At 37.9% G+C, this 19,371-nt stretch overlaps 1 long non-coding RNA gene across 4 annotated transcripts; it reads right to left on the bottom strand.

The window, feature by feature from the left end:
- Nucleotides 1-2,519: 2,519 nt before the first annotated feature.
- On the bottom strand, nucleotides 2,520-14,978 carry LOC122876095. Of its 4 annotated transcripts, XR_006378010.1 has the most exons (6): nucleotides 12,988-14,978; nucleotides 12,714-12,776; nucleotides 9,748-11,389; nucleotides 6,238-6,385; nucleotides 3,089-3,173; nucleotides 2,520-2,799 (listed from the first exon to the last, which is right to left on the bottom strand). It is a non-coding gene; the product is annotated as an uncharacterized LOC122876095 (long non-coding RNA). The 4 variants fall into 4 exon arrangements; XR_006378009.1 differs by having other exon boundaries at nucleotides 12,714-14,978; XR_006378011.1 differs by having other exon boundaries at nucleotides 9,748-9,799; nucleotides 12,714-14,978.
- Nucleotides 14,979-19,371: the final 4,393 nt, after the last annotated feature.

Below are 19,371 nucleotides of genomic sequence, written 5' to 3'. Positions count from 1 at the left end.
GTTGTGGATTGTGTGAAGTTGTCATTCATATTTAGGATACGACTAATATTTGGATTATATATATTTTTTTTAGAGGGACTGCTTTGCAAAGGCATTAGAAAGTATAAATCTTTATCTAAAGACATATTCTACCTTGTATTTCATGTTAGAGGAATCTGATTTTGAAATACATACTGTACATAATGTTTCAAAATCTGTTTTTTTGCATCTTTTTCAAACATCTGCCTGTGATAAAAAGAAATAGAAGAATAGACCACAAGTCTGAAAATGGTTACCTACATTTTGTTTCCTATTTTTGTCTTATCACATGTTACATATTTTGCTTGAGAAAAGGTTAGCGGTATCATGAGAGATCTAGTAAATCTAAAATATTTGACGCCAATTCCCAAACTGCAAAATTTGCCTCTAAGAGCTTAGAGGGCCATAAATAATATTTGTCAAGCTTGAGATGCAACCATTCTGATACTAAGGTTTTATTTTATATTTCCTATCAAATTAGATAATAGTTCAGTGCATAGCATGTCAGTATGTGTTTAAATAGCTATTACACAGTTTGGCTTTTTTCTGATTTTGTGTGGTAATTTGTGTATTGTGTATATACTGAGGATTTTGTTTTGCAAAGGTCATATACTGTAGTGGTTTACAAGCAAAATGTGAATGCCTTAAAAAATAAAACATTTGCCTTAAACATTTAAGTGCGTGAATAAACAAAAACAAAAATTGGACACTGGTTTTCATGAGAACCATAAAACAAGTGCAAAGCCACAAGAACATTACACATAATGAAAATAAAACAAGAACATCCGCATGTTGCAGGAAAACAGAGCTGAAAAAAGGGAACTTGTCTGCAGCAGTTGTGATATGTGTGAAAAGGAGATGAAATTAACTTTGACAGTTACCCACAGAGGCTGAACTTGTGATTAAATATTACAGGCCTGGCAGAAAATATGGCAGAAATTTCCCTTTAAATGTAAAACAATTACTGAAGCGTGAAATTCACTGGTTTCCCTACTGATGTGTGAACCTCAGACTGAAAGTGGAGAGTGTGTCAGGCTGGCAGACTGTCAGGTAATTAGTTTAAGACTGAGAGACCTGCAGAGTTTTCTACTGATGGTGGGTATTTTTTTTTTTTGACTGACCTCAAAGTCAGACTTCCTCTTCACACAATTTGACCGTTATTTTGGATTAATGCCAAAAATAATGGTCTGATGCCTACATTTTTATATTTAGAATATAGGCTGGGGGTTGGCATAATTAAAACAACTGATCTTGGTACCAATTCAATACCTGAGGTGTGGTACCAAAACCAATTGGGAAATATGAACATCTTTTAATACAGAAAATGCCAAAACTGCTCCATTCAGCAGCATTAAATAAAATATAGTCTGAAGTTAGAGAAGTTTTCTGAATAAGTGAATAAAAATAAAATAATATTCTGCTAAGCATTGATTGCCAAATTTTAATACAGATTCTCAATGCTAAATTTAAAATAATTCAGTTAAAGATATTAAGATTTCATACCCAACCACTAGATTTCTGTCATTCTGTGGTCCAAATGTGAGAAAATGTGTAGTAATTAGACAAATTGTCACAGGTATGTTAAACATTTCACTGTTTAAGACTGTCTCTAAGTGCCACTCCAACTAAAAATTGTTTTCGTTGGCTGCTCCTACATAAACAATGTTCTCAACATGCTTTATATGAATTAAACATGAGCAGTGTAGCCCTGTGATTCTCTTCTTGCCTCTAAAATAAAATTTCACTTCTATGCTGATGACACACGACTGTTTCTCTCACTTTAACTTTGCTTTAGTGGAAGATAATACATCTCTGCCACACTGATCAAATGGACTGGATGTCACAAAACATGTCTGATAAATTCAGACATCCTTGTTTTTTGTCATTATCAAATTAAGCCTTCATTTTCAGTCCTAGACGAGTGAGTGCCCAAAATATCCCTTTAGTAAACATCTGAACATAACCTAGATAAAGCTGTTGAGGTAGAAAAATGGAACTAATTAGCTTTCACTATGAGTTTTCAACCTTTTTCTGCATTATACTAATGTATTTCTTTGTGATTTCCTTAAAAACAAATGAGGGTTTTAAGCCATTCAAAATGTGGGATACTCAGTAATAATGTTTGCAAACTGCATAATGGCAAATAAGTAAATTAACTAAGAGCCAAGTAAATACTTTTTCTGCTGTTTGAAATTCATACTCATCTTTGCTCTCTGTATAACAAAGTTTGATGGACGTCCTTATTGACAAGGCAGAATAATCTCAAATACAGTATAATCTCTTGTCTATGAAGCTCTACTGTCAAATGAGGCTGTAGGTCGTGTCCTTGCAATTTCTCCTAAGAATTTTGGCTTTTAGGAACCCAGGAAAAGTTTACAGTTAAAAACTAACACTTGTGTAACTAACACAAATATTTTTAGGGGGGATTCCAGTTTATTTTCACTTAATATATTTAAATGTGATTACTTTTAGGACAACAAATAAATAAATCAATAAAAGGATTCAATATTTCCCCACCAGATATTTATTGTTGTCAGTGTGGAGAAGGCTTGGAAACAACATTTTGTTGGGAAATAAGTTGCTGTTGAATTTGAAGGCATTATAACATCTATAATACAGATAAATCGGGAATGGAACATGAGACTAAACATAAGACTGAACAAATATTTTCCTACAACCTTATAAAAACATTCAACTTTATATTTTTATCTCATTTGAAGAGTGTAAAGGCCCGGGGTGATGACATCTCAGTCTGTTCTCACTCTGTTTAACCTGCAGTTGCTGTAAATTGAGAGGAAGGTTGAATATTAATTTCTGTATTGTGAGAAGAACTTTTCAATGTTTATGTGAGGTGTGTGTGTGTGTAATAAAGAAGCTGGGTGGCCTTAGGGATTAGCAAGTTCACAAATTATAAAATAAATTGAAAACAGAAATAGAAATGCAAATAAAACCCATAAATATTCCATTAGCTTTAGCAAGATGCAGTTTGAAAAGACTTCCTGCCAAAAACTGACCACATATTTACTTCATTATGCTTTCAGATTAGTTCTTAAATCTTCTTCATGTTTACCTGCTGGTGTCATCTTTTCCTTGTTTATCTTTCCATCCTGCTTGCTTTGACAGGTGACCAGCTTCACACCTGCCACTCTGCCAGCCTGAGGTCATTGAAAGAAACAGAAACATACATTTGTTGCATCAGCAGATACATCAGACTGTCACACCAAAACTAATCTGATGTGTTAGCATCTGGCAAAAAACGTTGTCACACATAAATATCATTACTTTGATCACAGGAAGCTGACATTTTAATTTCCTCATCTAAAAATTTGGGGTCTTTTTTTCTTCAATGATTTTTCATCATTTTCCATAACCATCTTGGATTAATGTGTTAGCATGCTAACATTAGGTAATTAGCACTAAACACAAAGTACAGCTGAGGCTGATGGGACTGACATCAGTTTTCCACAAATGCCAACCTCATGGTGGCACTAGATGAAAAGTCAGAGTCAGTAGGATTAATCCTCTGGTGACCATGAATGTCTGTACAAAATTTCATAGATAGTTTTTGAGATATTTCAGTCTGAACCAAAGGGGCGGACCGTCCGACCGACCAACATTTTCATCAATAGACGCTAGCATGGCTGAAGACTTTTTCAGGTGCTGGATCAAAACACAACCTGAAGGAGGCAGAAGTCAGACAAAAGATACAATATATTTAATGTAATAGAGCGACGTTTCCATCCAACAGAGATGTTTGTCAGGCATTATCAAGTGACTTGACTTGACTTTCCAAATAGCGTTTTTCACTGCTATGAGCACCACAAACAAGGTTGTGGCAAAAAACCCAGCAGCAAATATCTCAAAACCTGAGAAAATAAAAATAAAACTATCTGCATTGCTAGATACCACTAGGGGTTAGTGTCACAATATGTTTTTTTTGGTGATTTGGGTGCACTGACCCTTTAAAAGGTATAACTGTAAATAAGCTCTGCAGCAGTTCTCATGACTGATTTATGTTCTCATTAATATTATAAAGAGTGCGGTCTAGACCTGCTCTATATGAAAAGTGCCCTGAGATAACTTCTGTTATGATTTGGAGCTATAAATAAAACTGAATTGAATTGAATTAATGGCTGCAAACATGTTTAGAGCTCTGAACCTAAATGTGATGCATACTATGATGCAGCATCTATAACTGTAAATTCATTTGACCATCAGTAAACTTAACCAATTTTGCTGTTAGATTAGCAGCCCTGCTGCAGCACAGTTAATTAAACATGAATCATTTGATAAAGTACAGACTGTACATTTGTTGTATGGAGTTGCTATGGCAGTCCACACTTAGATGATTCCTCCCTGCACAGTGCTTTCTATCCGTCTCCTTGCTTGTGATACTGATGCCCACACAGCCTCGTGTTTTGATGTCCTTGAGGTGGCTGGCTCATCTTCAAGCACAAAGCAACCTGTCAGCCTCTAATTTATCTCACACTTCCCTGCCTTGTTCTTAAAGCTGCAACGTTTTCACATGAATATATTAAATCAACAGCATATTTTATATTTCTTTTCAGTCTATGTTTTTGACTGTGACCGTGCGTGTTCATACCTGACAATGATATTGGGTCAAAGCAGTAAGAAAGAAACAGACAAGATCAGATCAATAACACATTGACAATTTTTTTTACATTTGCATAACAAACTGGCTGTGTTCAGGACGTGTCGTGGCCTTACAGGCATTCGTTACTTAAATATCACATTAAAATTATGCTGTTTCTCATTAAGTCTGGGACCTCTTGCTGATCAATCCATAATCATAGCTAATGTCAAGTAATTGGTTCATACAATAAGTTTTCATGCTTTTTGCACACTGAATACTTATCCAGAATACCCCCGTGACCACATTGACAAGACTTTAATTTGGTTCTTTGATTGATAAATAAAAATCTGTCATTAGAAAATCAGAGGCTGGTTTGTTTCCCGTTGAGTTTATAACAAGTTAAATGCATATTTGTTTGAATTAAAGAGTTATTCATCGTTACAAATTACAATTTAATGTGTGTTCATTTGTTCTTCTTTGCCTAAAGTTTGTTGCTGTCATATGTTTTGTCACTTCACTGTAGCACAAGCACAAAAACAAAATTATGTGAATATAGAGCAGTTCCAGTATGTGCAAATAGTGGCATGTTTGGTGTTATTTTGCAGTAAAATGCAGTAAAGTTTAAAGCTAATCAATATTTTAATATTAATAATAGATTAACTTACTATGTGTAATGTGAAAGGTGTCGCTCGTAATGACAAACTCAGAGAATTATCACCTGACTCTTGCGTTTTGGCGTCTTTCAGCTCATTCTTTGGTGTTTACAGCTCACAACTTTACTGTTTTGGTTCACTCTCTCTGCTCTCATCAGTGGTATTTTTGACTACAGCAGGCAGCTGTTTACCAGTGCAGCTGGAGGAGGAGGAGGGGTTTACATGATCATGATCATGGTCTTGGCTTGCTGGACTGAGAGAGCCAGAGGGACCAGCCTTATTCTCTTCCACTGAATCAAACAGCAAATCAAAAGACAGTTCATCAGTCTGCAATTGTTTGCAGTGGTTCCTAAAGCGGGTGCCTTGGGGACTGGCCAAGGGTGTCGCAAGCTTGTTTGTCCCTGTACGCCTTAAATATAAGCTAGTTTTAATTTAGAAGAAAATGAAAGAAATGCATTTAACATATATGGGTGTTTAATTGTATTCAATGCTTATTTTAAGTTAAATATTCATCTGTAAATCTGCAGAGCACCTGTTGGCTGTTATTTTGAGTGATTGAGAATGGGCATATATTATTTAACTTAATATTGATATAATATAACAGAGCATCTGCAGGTGCCATTCTCTAGAATTGATATTGCATCTTTAACAAAACTGTAAATTCATGCAGGTGAAAGACGACTGAGTGCAGACGTGAGAAACGGAGCATATTCCACTTGGCGGATGCTTTTATCCAGAGCACCTCGTGCTACTTTTAGTGCATGCATATTTCAGAGTGGCAGGCCCCAGTGTGAATCAAATCTAACCTTTACTTTGTAAGGACCATATCCTGTAGGCACAGAGAGAGCGGGGGGAGTAGGAATGGGTTTGTTGTCGGTGTTGTGATGGCTGCAGATAGACAGGATGTAGTGGTGTTGGCTGTTTATGTCGGCGCGTGTTATTCTCATGCTCACAGTCCTCATGTCTCCTGACCTATTTCTCTGCAATGCAGGTCACACAGTTCAAGCTCTTCCACAGGAGGGTCTCGGTATGTGTCTGGGGGTGTGTCATGGTTCAGGCGTCCAGTGGTTGGATGATCATATTGTCTTTCTTCTTTTGTTCACACTCCATCACACAGGTTCTGTGTATGAGACAGATAAGGATAAACAGTAAGTGTTTGGGTGTGAGGGAAACTGACGTAAACTACTGACCAGCTTGCCTTATTTAAAGTAATCTATACATAAAATTTAGTTTGGCTGTTGATTTAAAACAGTAGTGACTGGCACTAGCTTTATCGTTCTTGGTAGTTGCCGCTCATGCCTAAACAACAAAACAGTTTGTTTTCCAGTGCCTTCTAAACAACATCAGTTCCCAAAACACTTTTTTCCTGATCCATGGTTATAGTATAGTTAGGTTTAGGCAACAAAAAACAACTTGGTTAGGAAAAGATTATAGTTTATTTGTTAGCGTGGAAAGTTAGCATGAGCAGTGACTGCCATCGTGGACGACCAAGAGGAAAAGCACCACCTAGAGAAACTCAAACTTCATCAACTGAAAATCTAAAGAAAACCCGATGAACAGGTGATCTCGAAAAGGTTTAGTGCAGAAACGCTAGGGCAATGTGCTAAGTGCTAAAAACTAATAATACTGATGTTGAAAAAGAAACATGAAAAACAAAGAAGGTCCACCAGCGAAAAATTATTCAGGCACAAGTACTTAATTTGACAGAACATAATTGCTGCTCTTGCATTTTGCACCCCCGTGTGATATCGGCTCTCAAAGGATGTCGAGCCAATGAACCCCTTTGACTTGTTGCTACTGCCACTTCATTATCTCCTCTGTCACTTTGTTTTTTTCACCCCCGTCCGTCCCTCCGTCCCTCTTGCCCCCCACTCAGCTGGAAGTGGCTACCCTGGGTTGCAGGCCTCGCAGCAGGCTCCCATGACTGGAAGCTTTAATGCTGCTGCTATTTCAAGCCCTCTGATGTCATCTGAGGGAGGGGCCGGCCCTCATCCCCGGAGCGGTGAGTCAGAGCCAGAGAGAGAGAGGAGAGGAGATTCAGTGAAGAAGAGGTACATAGCATCCAAACAACAATGGTGGTACAGTGTTTGTTCCCATGTTGTCACCTGGGAAATGGCAAAAGTGTACATGCTGTGGAAAACAGCAACACAAGTGACCACCAGCAACTACATACTGGTGTAACTGGGCTGACATTGGCCTTTTATCAAATAGTGTATATATGCGTCAGTTTTGTTGATTGAAGGTTCCTCCCTGACCACAGCTCCTCCTCCACAGTCAGTGAAGCTGTACTGAAATGTTAAGCAATAGTTTTTCATATTTGAATACTGAAATATATCAATACATGTCTAAATCATTTTAATTTGTTGTAAAAATGTGGGTTTATTTTTAAGATATTTTTTGGTATATGTGATTTTTTTTGTTTAAATTGAGTTTTTTTTGCATTTGCATATGTCATGGTATATTAATTCTATATTTACACAATTAAAGCTTTTCCATCCTATTAATTTGTGATTTTCTTTAATGCTTTCATTCTTATTAAAACTTTTAATAATTTAATTTGGTACATTTGTGATTTTTGTTTAGTTTTTCTGCATTTATTATATTTCATGGTGTATAATTCTATATTTACACAATCAAAGCTTTTCCAGGAATATAAATCTGGGAAAGCCACTGAAAACGTTTGTACTTGGGGGCTAAATCATATTAAAAAAATCAGCAAATAAATGGCTTTCATAAACTGTCATTGGTTAAATCTTTTTACACACTACATCATAAAGACATAAACAGTTTATGTCCACTTTGCAGGGACTCAAATTTCATTTCCAAGTATTTCTGTCCAACGAAACAAACGTCTTTGGTTTTGCATCAGACTCCAAATAGCATCTGGTGTTATCGTCATGGGCAGAAAAACAGACACAGGAACTGAAGGAGATGTTGTTTTTCTCCTGTCTCCCTGAGTGATGTCATCCCCATTCAGACTCTGCCTACACAAAGTCGTGGCAGCGCTCAGCATCCACTGTCGTCATGGCTACAGCACTGCATCTGCCACACTCCCCTCCGCCGAACCACACAGACGCCACACAGGCAGCCGTTGGTCAGTGTGTCACACTGACAGGCACTTTGTCCAATGAGAGAGCAGGTGAGTGATGTCATTGAAAGGACAGGACTGAAGAAGAGATGTGTATCCAAACGCGGAGTGTCAGAGATCTTCTGCTGACGCACCAACTTAACAAGGGAAACTGTCACATTAGCAGTTATCGCTTTGAAAGAAACAGGTGAGGGCAGACGTCAGGGTCTGAGATGTTTTACAGCTGTCTGGAGCTGCTGCCAGTCCTCTTGTATTACTAACAATTAACCCTAGGCTCATCACGATAGGGGCATTTCTGGGTGGGGTTTGGCACAGTGGCTCAAAATATTATAGGACTGAGCTGGCCAAAGCTGTTCAGGGGCACTGAGCAAGATCTGTAACCCTTCTTTATAAATCTTTATTCTTTGCAAAGAAGGGCAGACAATCATACAGAGCATTGTAGGTCTGCAGAGAGAGACAGAGAAGTACCGTTTGCTCAGACCATTTATAGGAAATGTGTATGCGTTCACTATGAGTTGGGGTCACAGTTACACAGTTGGACAAACTAGTCTAAACCAGTTTTGTATGCCTGAGATCATATAAAAAGGTCAAGACATATAAGAAAAAAGGAACTAAGTCTAAAAGATGCTAGGTAGACAAGAAACCAAGGCGAGTCTTAGCCTTAGCCGAGTCTTAAGCTGTTAAAAGTTCAGCAGTTCACAGGAAGTGCACAGCTAGAGAGAAAATAACACCTTATATTGAATGTGAGTTATCACATTTGGATGCCCAGCATAGCAACAGAAAAACATCTTAAAATTTTCCATTACAATATAATGACAACAATAATGAGCAACAAATCAAATGCAATCCACTGGCGATGTATACGGATGGCTGCAGACAGAAACCACTAGGTGTAAATGGGGAGAAGGTTTTTTTGTGATTTGGATGAATAGACCCTTTAAAAAAACCTCAATTTGCTGCTTTCTTTTCGTTTCTAATCCCCCCCCCCCATTTTTTTGATTACTATTTACTGCTGCAGCTGCCCAATTTTACCACATGATCATTTCGTTTGATCTCCTTGTGTCTGATGTGTGGAAAGGTCTGGTGAATTATGTTAGAAGCATCCAGAAGCCATTTTAATAATTCCCTGCAGCCCCTTTCACAAAGAAAAGCCAGTAAAATATCATATTTGGAAAAGCAGCATTGTTGATTTCCACCCCTTTCATGTTATCCCTTGAAAGCCACCAAATTGCCTGAATCGCCCCTTTTCACACAGAAAGCAAGCAGCTGCCTTTGTTGCTTAGCAACAAAGAAGAAGCATCAAGACAGTTTGTTTACCATTTTCGGCTTTCTAGTAAAAGTAAAGTGGAATTCAGGTAAAGCAAACTGGAACAAACGAGAATGTAAACACATACCAGTGAGGCTGCTTATGATTCAGTCCCTTCTCTGAAACAGCTTGTACCATTGCTGAAACGTAATGTGAAATGAGAAGACGTGTTTTTTTTTGTTTTTTTTACTGCAGCTCAAAAGCATAAAAATGATTTAGAGACATCCCAAAAAAGGCTCGTTACAGATGCTTAGGTACAACTTGTTATCAGGAGGCAGTTACACCAGCTCTTCACATTTAATAAATGTTATATCACAGCTGCATTTTACTATTTAATCAGTTTATACACCATCTCACTTTATGGGTGCCCACACGAGGCGTTCTCCTTGTTGACAAATACATTAATAAACACTTATATCTGCTTACAACTACATTATAGCATGGTATAAACCAGTTAAATGTTTATACACTGCTTACAAATGCTAAATAAAGTGTTACCTGTAAGTCTTTACGGCCCCCGACTCTCAGATATTTCAGAGCCATGTTCGGGGCCATAGATTCTAACTTGCACAAACCTAAACAAACCCTCTGTCCCTGCACTCTCTCTGCTACTAGGGGATGGAAAGGCAGGTTAACAAGGGGGATTCATTTTGGTCATTTTGCAAACAAGGGGGATGGCATCCCCCCTCATATCGCCTACTGCTAATAACATTAAACAGAATGAATGCCAGGTTAGGTTAGCTAGTTGGATATTTCCCAATAATTCTAAACTGTATGAATACTACATACTCTGAAACACAAATATATAGTACATTTCTCCACGTACATACGTAGAGATTAGTTGTTACTTAATATTTGTACTAAATGTTAAATTGTAACTGCTATGTAGCTAACTGAACTAACTGACAAAGCTAATGGTAGCTTGCTAATAACATCAGGCACGTTAGTGCAGATATTTTCCACTCATTCTAAAACTGTATGAATACTACTAACTCTGAAACACACACATACATTTCTCCATGTACGCTCTCACACATAGACATTAGTTATTACTAAATATTATGTAGCCACTACACATACTAACTGCTTGGTGTAACTGCTATGTAGCTAATTGAACTAACTGACAAAGCTAACGTTAGCATGCTGATAAAATCAGGTAGGTGTAATCAGATATTTCGCCACTCATTTTAAAGTGTATGAATAACTCTGAAACACACATATTTCTCCATGTACACATATATAAATAAAAACAGAGAATTAGGTGTTAACTTTAATATATCATTTGGCCTCCTAAACTTTTATCCCTATCTGAAAAGCATGATACTGCATATTAGAAGAATTAATACAGCATACATGTTGTTGAGTATTACTAAATAATATTCAGTAAATAGCTCTAAAATGCTAAACTGCTTCTGCATATGATTCAGTAGCGATTAGCCATAAACACGTCTGTATACAAGCTTTTTTGCCAGTGGAGAGTTTCTGTGGCTCACTTTAACATCTCTCTCTGGACTGTGTAACATCATAAATGTTTTAGATTAAAAAGCTACAGCTGGGATGTAGCTAAAATAAACCCTTTGCCCTTGCCGTGGTGCAGAAAGGAAGGGAGTGTTGACAGTCGGGGATTACCTCCTTTTTCAGGATGGGTGATTCATTTCCTTGTCTTAAAAAGTAACAAGCGATTGCAGTTTCAATGAAATGGTTGCTTGCATGTAAAATGGAGGGCTGCCCTGCGAAATAAAAGCAGCTGATGGTTGGAATTTTGAAAAGGAGAGATATAAATAGGTCTGAACACTGGTGTTGACAGCAGGTCTCTTAGGGGCCGGTAAGCCTGAAGGTTGGAGGTTTGTTTGGGCTCTGGAGGGGACATCTCTATGAAAGCCAGGCGTTTTTTTGCCCAAACACACAGCTGAGAGAAATTATGTTATTCACTGTTAAATACGCTGTTTAAAGCTGGCAGTATAATCCTCATGAAAATTAATTTGGTGTCTAATCAAAGGCTGTTTGAACTGCTATTCAATACAATGTTGCATTTAGGGCAGGGTAATGAACATTAATACTTAAAGATCTCCTCCAGACATGTATAAAGACATATATACAAATAGTCTATGTTTTTTCCACAAAAACATTTATAATTTCCACATTAAAATCCTTAAAAAGGCATCTAACTCCTTCTAGCACATTAAAAATTTCAGAATCTATGAATATGCAAATTCTATTCATTTCTAAAGTTTTCCAGCTGGACACAAGATGTCCCCTAATTCACTGTAAAGTCCATTCTTAGTGAATGTGCACTGGCAGCTTCAAGTTTCTACATCACACTTGTATAAGTTGCAAATTTCGACCAGGATTGACTTCCAAACTATTTGTGATGTCCCAAATCAAACTCGTAGGCTCCACCCCTTAAAATCTGATTTTCAGTGAGCGCAGATAAACTTTCCACTTTCAGCAGATGAACGTGAAAACAGCCTTCTAGTGTCAAACTCTGCACAGTGAAGCTCAAACATCCAATTGTAGGAACAAGAAGAAAAACATATTTTTGAGTGGAGGGGGACTTTAATAATAACTAATACTATGACACTTGGGCTAAGTTAATTAAAGACAACAAAAGACATGATGCGTTTGCAGGGTTTTGTTGAAGGTCCAGTGTGTAGGATTAAGTGGCATCTAGTGGTGTAATTGCAGTTTGCAACCATTTTGAATACCGCTCGCTTAACCCTCCCCTTCCAAGCTTGTAGCAGACACTACGGTGGCCGTGAAACTTGCGAAAAACGCAAAAGGCCCAATCTCGACCCAGTAATTGGTTTGTCTGTTCTGGGCTACTGTAAAAACATGGTGGTGCAACATGATGGTGGTGGGGACCCACTCCCTCTGTAGAAAAAAATGGCTCATTCTAAAGGTAACGAAAATTATTGTATTATTTTCAGGTGAATATACACAAAACATACTTATACTATACTCATACTATAAATATTATATTTCATTTCTGCCAATAGCTCTTCCTAAATGTTACATACTGGACCTTTAAATGAAAAGAAGGGTTTGTGGTAAAACCTGTTTGTATTTCCTCAAAGAAAGTAAGAGTCCAATATGTCAGTCTGGACCAAAGTGGTGGACCTAAAACATAGAATACTGCATCAGGGCCAGTGTAATATTAGAAAAAGAAAATTGAGAATGAGGACATAATTTTAACATTTCAAATGACAGTATCATGACTGAGATTTAAAAAAAAAAAAAAGGTAACGATATATGTGTGAAAATCTGGAGGAAGATGGTGAACTAGATGAGGAGTAAGATGCTGACTGCTGAGTAACTCTACACAACATACACCCACTCTCTTCCCCTTCAGTATCTCTGCTGATGTCTATTCTCAATGGTCAACTTCAAAAAGGAGGCCTGGAAATAAAAAGTGAGAATGCGAGGGGAGAGATGATGATGTGCACAGACCCACATTAACAATTTTATGCACGTACGCTGAGAGATTTCTAGTCGATTTTTATTACAGTACTGAAGAGGAAGGGTGATGACTTTACTTTATAAAGACTGTGTCCTCTACTTGGCCTTTTATAGGAGATAAAACTGGTTTCACAAAGGACCAATGATTATAAGTATCACATAACAACTGTGTACATGATACCTAATAACTGTGTTTATTGTAAACAGCTGTCCCTGCCTATTAAAGTTAGCTCTATTGAAACTAGAACTTGCCTGGAGGGTAAATGCTAAACAATTTTCTTGTCTTTCTGTTACAGTCAAAAACAGGATTTTAAAGGAATAGTTCTACATTTCAGGGGAAATATGCTTAATCGCTGTCTGGCAGAGAGTTAGATGACAAGACCGATACCATTCTCATAATATATAAGGCTACAGCCAATAGCGGGTTAGCTTAGCTTGGCACAAGAGTGGAAAATTCGGCAACCAAAAACTAAAAACAAAGTGTAAAAATGACAAGTTGTGTGTGTCCAGTCTGTATGCTAAGCTAAGCTAACTAAATGCTGACTTTAGCTTTATATTTAACGGACAGATATGAGACGTATCTATCTTTTCATGTAACTCTGCCAGAAAGCAAATAAGCGTATTTTCCAAAATGTCAAACAATTCTTTTAAATTAAACGTATTTCTTTACCTTGCAAACATAAACACATGACTATTTTTCCAATTTGGCCAAAAACAATAACTGTCCCTGATTCAGTTCAGCACATAATCAGTTGTTCTCGGGCTCATGGCTGATCTGTCCAACAAATTTAAAGCAAATGTGTTCATAAAGTATTGAGATGTCCCACTGACAGATAGACGAGCAGCAAATTATTACTAGTCTTCTAGTAAGGAGAATGAATGGACACCTAAACAAGGACAAACTCTGCTTTTTAACAACAGCATCAGGACAACCACAACAACCCCATCTATCTGTGGAAATACACTAAAATGGAAATACACACTGAAATGGTAATCCTTCTGGGAAAACATCCAGTCAAACAGCTCTGCTTCCTGTGTATAACATGACAGCCATGAAGCTGCACAGAGCAAGACAGGAAGAACAAAAGGCTGCTTAAATGCTGTGCAATAATTACCTTAATTTATGTTTATATTATGCAAATTAGGTATTTAATTAATTAGTGTATTAATTAACAATTTTTTTCTGGCATTTGGTTTTGGTTTTATATAAACATCTCATTACATTTAATTACAGCTACATATGTTTTCTCTACATGTCTTTTCAAAAGGTACATTACAGCATCAAGATTAATTTGGTTAAATTCGTGTTTGTTTTTTTAAAATCATAATTGGTCCAATTTTATAATTGAGTCTCTGTGTGGGGTGAGTTGTAAGACTGAAAATACTTAAGCTTCCTCCAAACCTACAGTCATTTGCTGAGTACGGTTTTAACAAGATCACATTTAGCTGTCAAATGATGCTTTGCTTGTTTCATATAAACTACAGTTTAAGCCTGACGAGTAAACTTGAGCCATTGTGCATTGAATAAATCAGATGTGGTCAGACATTGTTCTCAGGATTTCTCCCAGAATATATTTTGGAAGTGTAATAACTAGGTTAAAACTTGTTATAAAGTTCACAATTACATAAACTGTAAATATCAACATTTAATTTTTTTAACACTGCAAATGCTCAGGGCTCAGTAATGCAAGGTTTTACTCAGCAGAAAAAAGAAAACTTAGATTTAGCATGCTGTAAAAAGTGTCGCACCACATGCTAGATCATAACACCTCAGGCACCAACTAGACACATTCTGTTGGCAGTGATGAAATTTAAAACCTCAACCAGCTATCCAAACACACAGTACAAGATCATAATGAAGAAACTTACCTGAGAATCACACTGTTGTCTTTGAGATCAACAAAAATGTGCCAGTGTGGCTTCCTCTTGGTGTCCAAACAGGGCATGAGGAGGCTGAGAGACAAACTCATTTCAGATTAGAGGAAATCAAAGCATTAGCCTACGCGGATATCAACAGAGAAAGACCGTGAGATGTGGTTGAAAGCTCTGAAGAAGGCTAGTGGACCTTGAGTTCAGATATGTTTTGTCAAACTATTGTTTCCAAGGTCAAGAATTAACTTTTACATCTAAAATATGTTGGTTGTTTGGCTCTAAACAACAAATTCACTGTAATGAATCTTGACCTTTGAGTGGTTGACCCACTGCCAAGCTGGAGGAGACTTGGGAGGAAAGAGAGGTAAGCAAATGTAATATAATGCTGTCCAACACAAAACTAAAAATGACAACAAAACTTCTAAAAAAACAAACAAAAAATCTGTCAATAAAAACGAAACAGCATCGCAAACTTGATTCTACACTACAGGTAAAATAAACTGGTAGCTCAGTATAATTTCACTTGAGTACATTATGTCAGCAACGTATTAATTTATTAACATTAGTACTTATAGTCCATGTTTATCCTGCCGATGAGAATTCAACTAACACACTGCAAACTTTCTGATACTGACTGCATTTCTCTAACCCTCTGCTGTTTATCTCCCCTTCTCCCTAGTTTGCATGTTATCATGGCTCTCTCTCCCTCTGTGTATTTGTTTGTGTCTCCTTTCTGTGTGAATGCTGTTGTCCTCTTCTGTGTTTGTGTGGCTTGTCCTCTTTCCAGGTCTCCCTAGTAGAGAGAGTGGGCGACATCTACATTTTGTCATCATAATTGTATATACTATGACTTTCTGGTGTGAATCTGTTCTGTGCACACTACATCTATTGCATTTCTGTCCGTCCAGGGACACAGATCCCTCCTCTGTTGCTCTTCCTGAGCTTTCTTCCAGTTTTAGCTCATTCGAATTGAGGGTCTAAGGACAGAGGGTGTTGTATGCTGTACAGAATGTAAAGCCCCTTGAGGCAAATTGTGATTTTTATGATATTGGGCTAAATAAATAAAACTGACTTGACTACTGCCTAAAGTTTCGGTTTGCTTATCACTCCCCAGTCTCAAATCACCCATCTAATGCTTGTAAGAACCACAGACCTCAATTATTCATTCAATTAGTGACTCAGCCTGCTGGAAGTCATTTTATGCCGCTGTGCTGACAGGACAGTTGGGAAAATGAACGACTTTCCCATCACACTGCGATTCGGTTTTAGCACTCCATGTGTGAAAAGGATAATCGTGTAGGTCTGGAACTTGAGTTTTGGAGGGCACCAACTTCATTTTCCATCTCTTGTATTTACAAAGGCTTCATCTCGCTCAGGCAAGGGAGACACTGAGGACACTCGAGGGTGTATTCATTCAGGTAAAAGCCCAAAGCTTGGCAGCTGCTGCCAAGAGCACAGCTAACTAATGAGGCTCGAGTGGAGCAGCATTAGGGCGATAACCAAGCATCCAATAAATTATGTCTTATGTGACACAAGGGTGCTATCACCAATACCACAGTTTCACCAACGCAACAAGGATCTTAAAAGAAATGATCCCACACAGCTTCATGCAATTACATTCCTGTTTTTGTTGATTCACCTCTCAGACCATGAAAGCTTTTACATTTGCTGAACACCTGCTATTGGTGTTTCTAGGAAACATTTCTAGTGTATAGAAAGTGATGTGTTTTCCAGGAACAACAGGTTGTTTGGAAATGTGCTTCACATCCATGGTGGTCATTTTAGATTTTTATGATACTCAGGGCTTGGAAACTCAACATGGCAACACATAAAGTACAAAATTAAAAAAATAGAGCACTGCTACTGCTGCTGTAGTTGCTGGTAAAACATGATCACCTCAACTTAGACAACAAAACTGTGATTTGTTTCTCTGCAAGCAAACATCCCATTAGGCTTTGACAGCAGAGGCCAACTTAAAAAGGGGACCTTCTGCTCCATATGACAAACGGGAAAGAAACATGTTCGCATTGATTGAGAGAAGTCTAATCCCAGATGTTCACCAGACACATCTGCATCATGTTCTGGTTGCGCCATGTCTCCATTGCAGATCCAGTGCCTTCCAGAGGCATGTCAGAGCATCTGCTCTTCAGCAGACAAATTTCTAATGTTGTTTAGAGTTGTTTTGCCGACATTTTTACAAGCATATTGGAAACAGGTCTGCAGTTTTGTTGCTGTATCTAAAGACAAAATATTATTTTTAAGTAAATTATCAATAAATAAGAGCATAATGGAATTTATATACATTCACAAGTAAATTTCATGCTTCAGAGACGCAAGCTGCTCCATCAAACATAGACCCGGCGGGTAAAGAGAGGTGTGGAGGAAAGAGCCGTGCGTGAGACGCTGCAATTGCATGCATGTCCACACTAAGTCAGCTAAAGTCCTTCTGTCTTTTGGCCTTCCATTCGTACTAAGCTGGTGTTTTTCACACTGAAAAACAAAAAGAAATTGTCTCTAGAGTCGATAAATCTGGAAGCTTAAGATGATTGAGGAAACTGAGCTTTTGGAAAACATGGTCGAAGCTTGTGTGGCTGTAAAGTTAAGAAAACAATTTTCTGTTGCCTCAAACTTTCTCTGATCACTCATTTTAAATGATTACACAGCACAGGTGTATGTTTATTTTGTCAGACAACTTCACAGGTAGGTTTTATGATCTGCAGTCAAACTGCTATTTCATGCTCATTCAGTTGTCGGACAACAAAAAGAGAAATATATTTAATATGAGAACAACTAAATTGTAAAACACAGTGAAGGTGATCACAAAGAGCAGGGGGGGAATGAACAGAGGTTTAATCAGCTGAGACTCAGCAGAGTAACCACACTCTGTCCCACCCATATGTTGCTTGTAAAGTTCAGTTTTGTTGTTTGCTCAGCCCAATAAGAAGAATTATAGCTGCTGCGCAGCTGTGAGTCGGGGCCAGGCATTTTGAGGAGGAGGAGGAGGAGGAGGGGGGAAACAGAAGACAAATGCAATCCATCCTGGACCAAAGTTATTAAACCTTGAAGTCACACATCTCTAATCCACACAGCACAATGGCTGAGTAGACATTAGCATGTTTATTCTGTATCACCCAGGGCTCAAACTCACAACCTTAGACACCAAGGGCAAGTCATGATCTTGCTGAACTACCTGCCAAGCGAGAAACCATTTGTTAGTTTGCTGTCAAATGAGCAAAAAATGTGGGAGGAAGCAGTTGAAGCTTGTCAAGGGCTGGGTAACGAGTTAATAATTAGAATCAGGTGTGTTAGAGTGGGGAGATACCTAAAACATGCATGACAGGAGCTCTCAAGGAGCAGGGTTGATGACTACTGCGATAAGATGTTCACTGTGCATCACCCGGGATCTCACAACCTTTGTCAGTAATGACATGTCGTGATCACGCTGCGCTACCCGCAGAAACAGGAAACTTGGAGATGGCTTCACACTAAGACTTATGCAACCACCAGGGTTGTGGTAACAGCTTATCAAGAATTTGCAGTAGCTGTTTACAGAAAAAACATTTTGTTGCACTATGGGCGCAATTTTTGAAATTTCAAAAATATGGCTTTTTTTGGCCATTGTTGCAAAAACAATGTCAGTATAAATAACATTTTGAGAGTACGTTATGGCAAAAAAATGGGTTGACAGGAACAAAAACTACCATCACAGTTGATAAGATTAGATTAATAAAAAGGCATGATGCCAATTCAATACAGACATGACTATAAATCTAAACATGGCTGTTAAACAGAAGAACCATCCAATGCAACAATCACACCCCTAAATGCATGCCACAGTCAACAATAGTGTAATTTCTTTCATTGTTAGTCACTGAAACTGGAGGATTGAAAGCATTTTCAGGTCATTTTGTCACATTTTTTTTTATGATGTTGAATGAGAGTTAAGAATACAAACATTCAAGAATATGCCTTTTGTGCTGGTGAAACAATCAAACAGGTTTGGTTTTTGGTCAATTTAGACTTATTGATGGTTGTGAGAAAGCACAATAGTTATAATAGTAAACCATTCAAGTGTTTATGTTAGGTGAGGAGAATCAGAGTGTTTCTTAAAACAACCAGACCACCAGTGTGGACATCAAGCGACCAAGCGCGAGATTAATTTTTCATGTGTGGGCCACCTTGACTTTGATACAATCTATAACTCAAGTTTTCTGTGAAGCACGGTGCTAAATGATTATGGAAACGTGACAAGCAAATCCATTAAAGCACTTGGGAGTCAAGCCAAACTACCAGGCTCAGAGCTGAAAAGGCTGCATGTCGTCATTCTTTACCCGAAAATGAACCCCGATATCGTAAAACCTCTCCTCACAGCCACCACAGTCTG

This window comes from Siniperca chuatsi, linkage group LG5 (assembly GCF_020085105.1).
Source record: "Siniperca chuatsi isolate FFG_IHB_CAS linkage group LG5, ASM2008510v1, whole genome shotgun sequence".
In the NCBI taxonomy this organism is placed as follows: Eukaryota; Metazoa; Chordata; class Actinopteri; order Centrarchiformes; family Sinipercidae; genus Siniperca; species Siniperca chuatsi.
The sequence above is the reverse complement of the archived record's forward strand: the minus strand, read 5'-3'. Positions and strand labels throughout refer to the sequence as shown.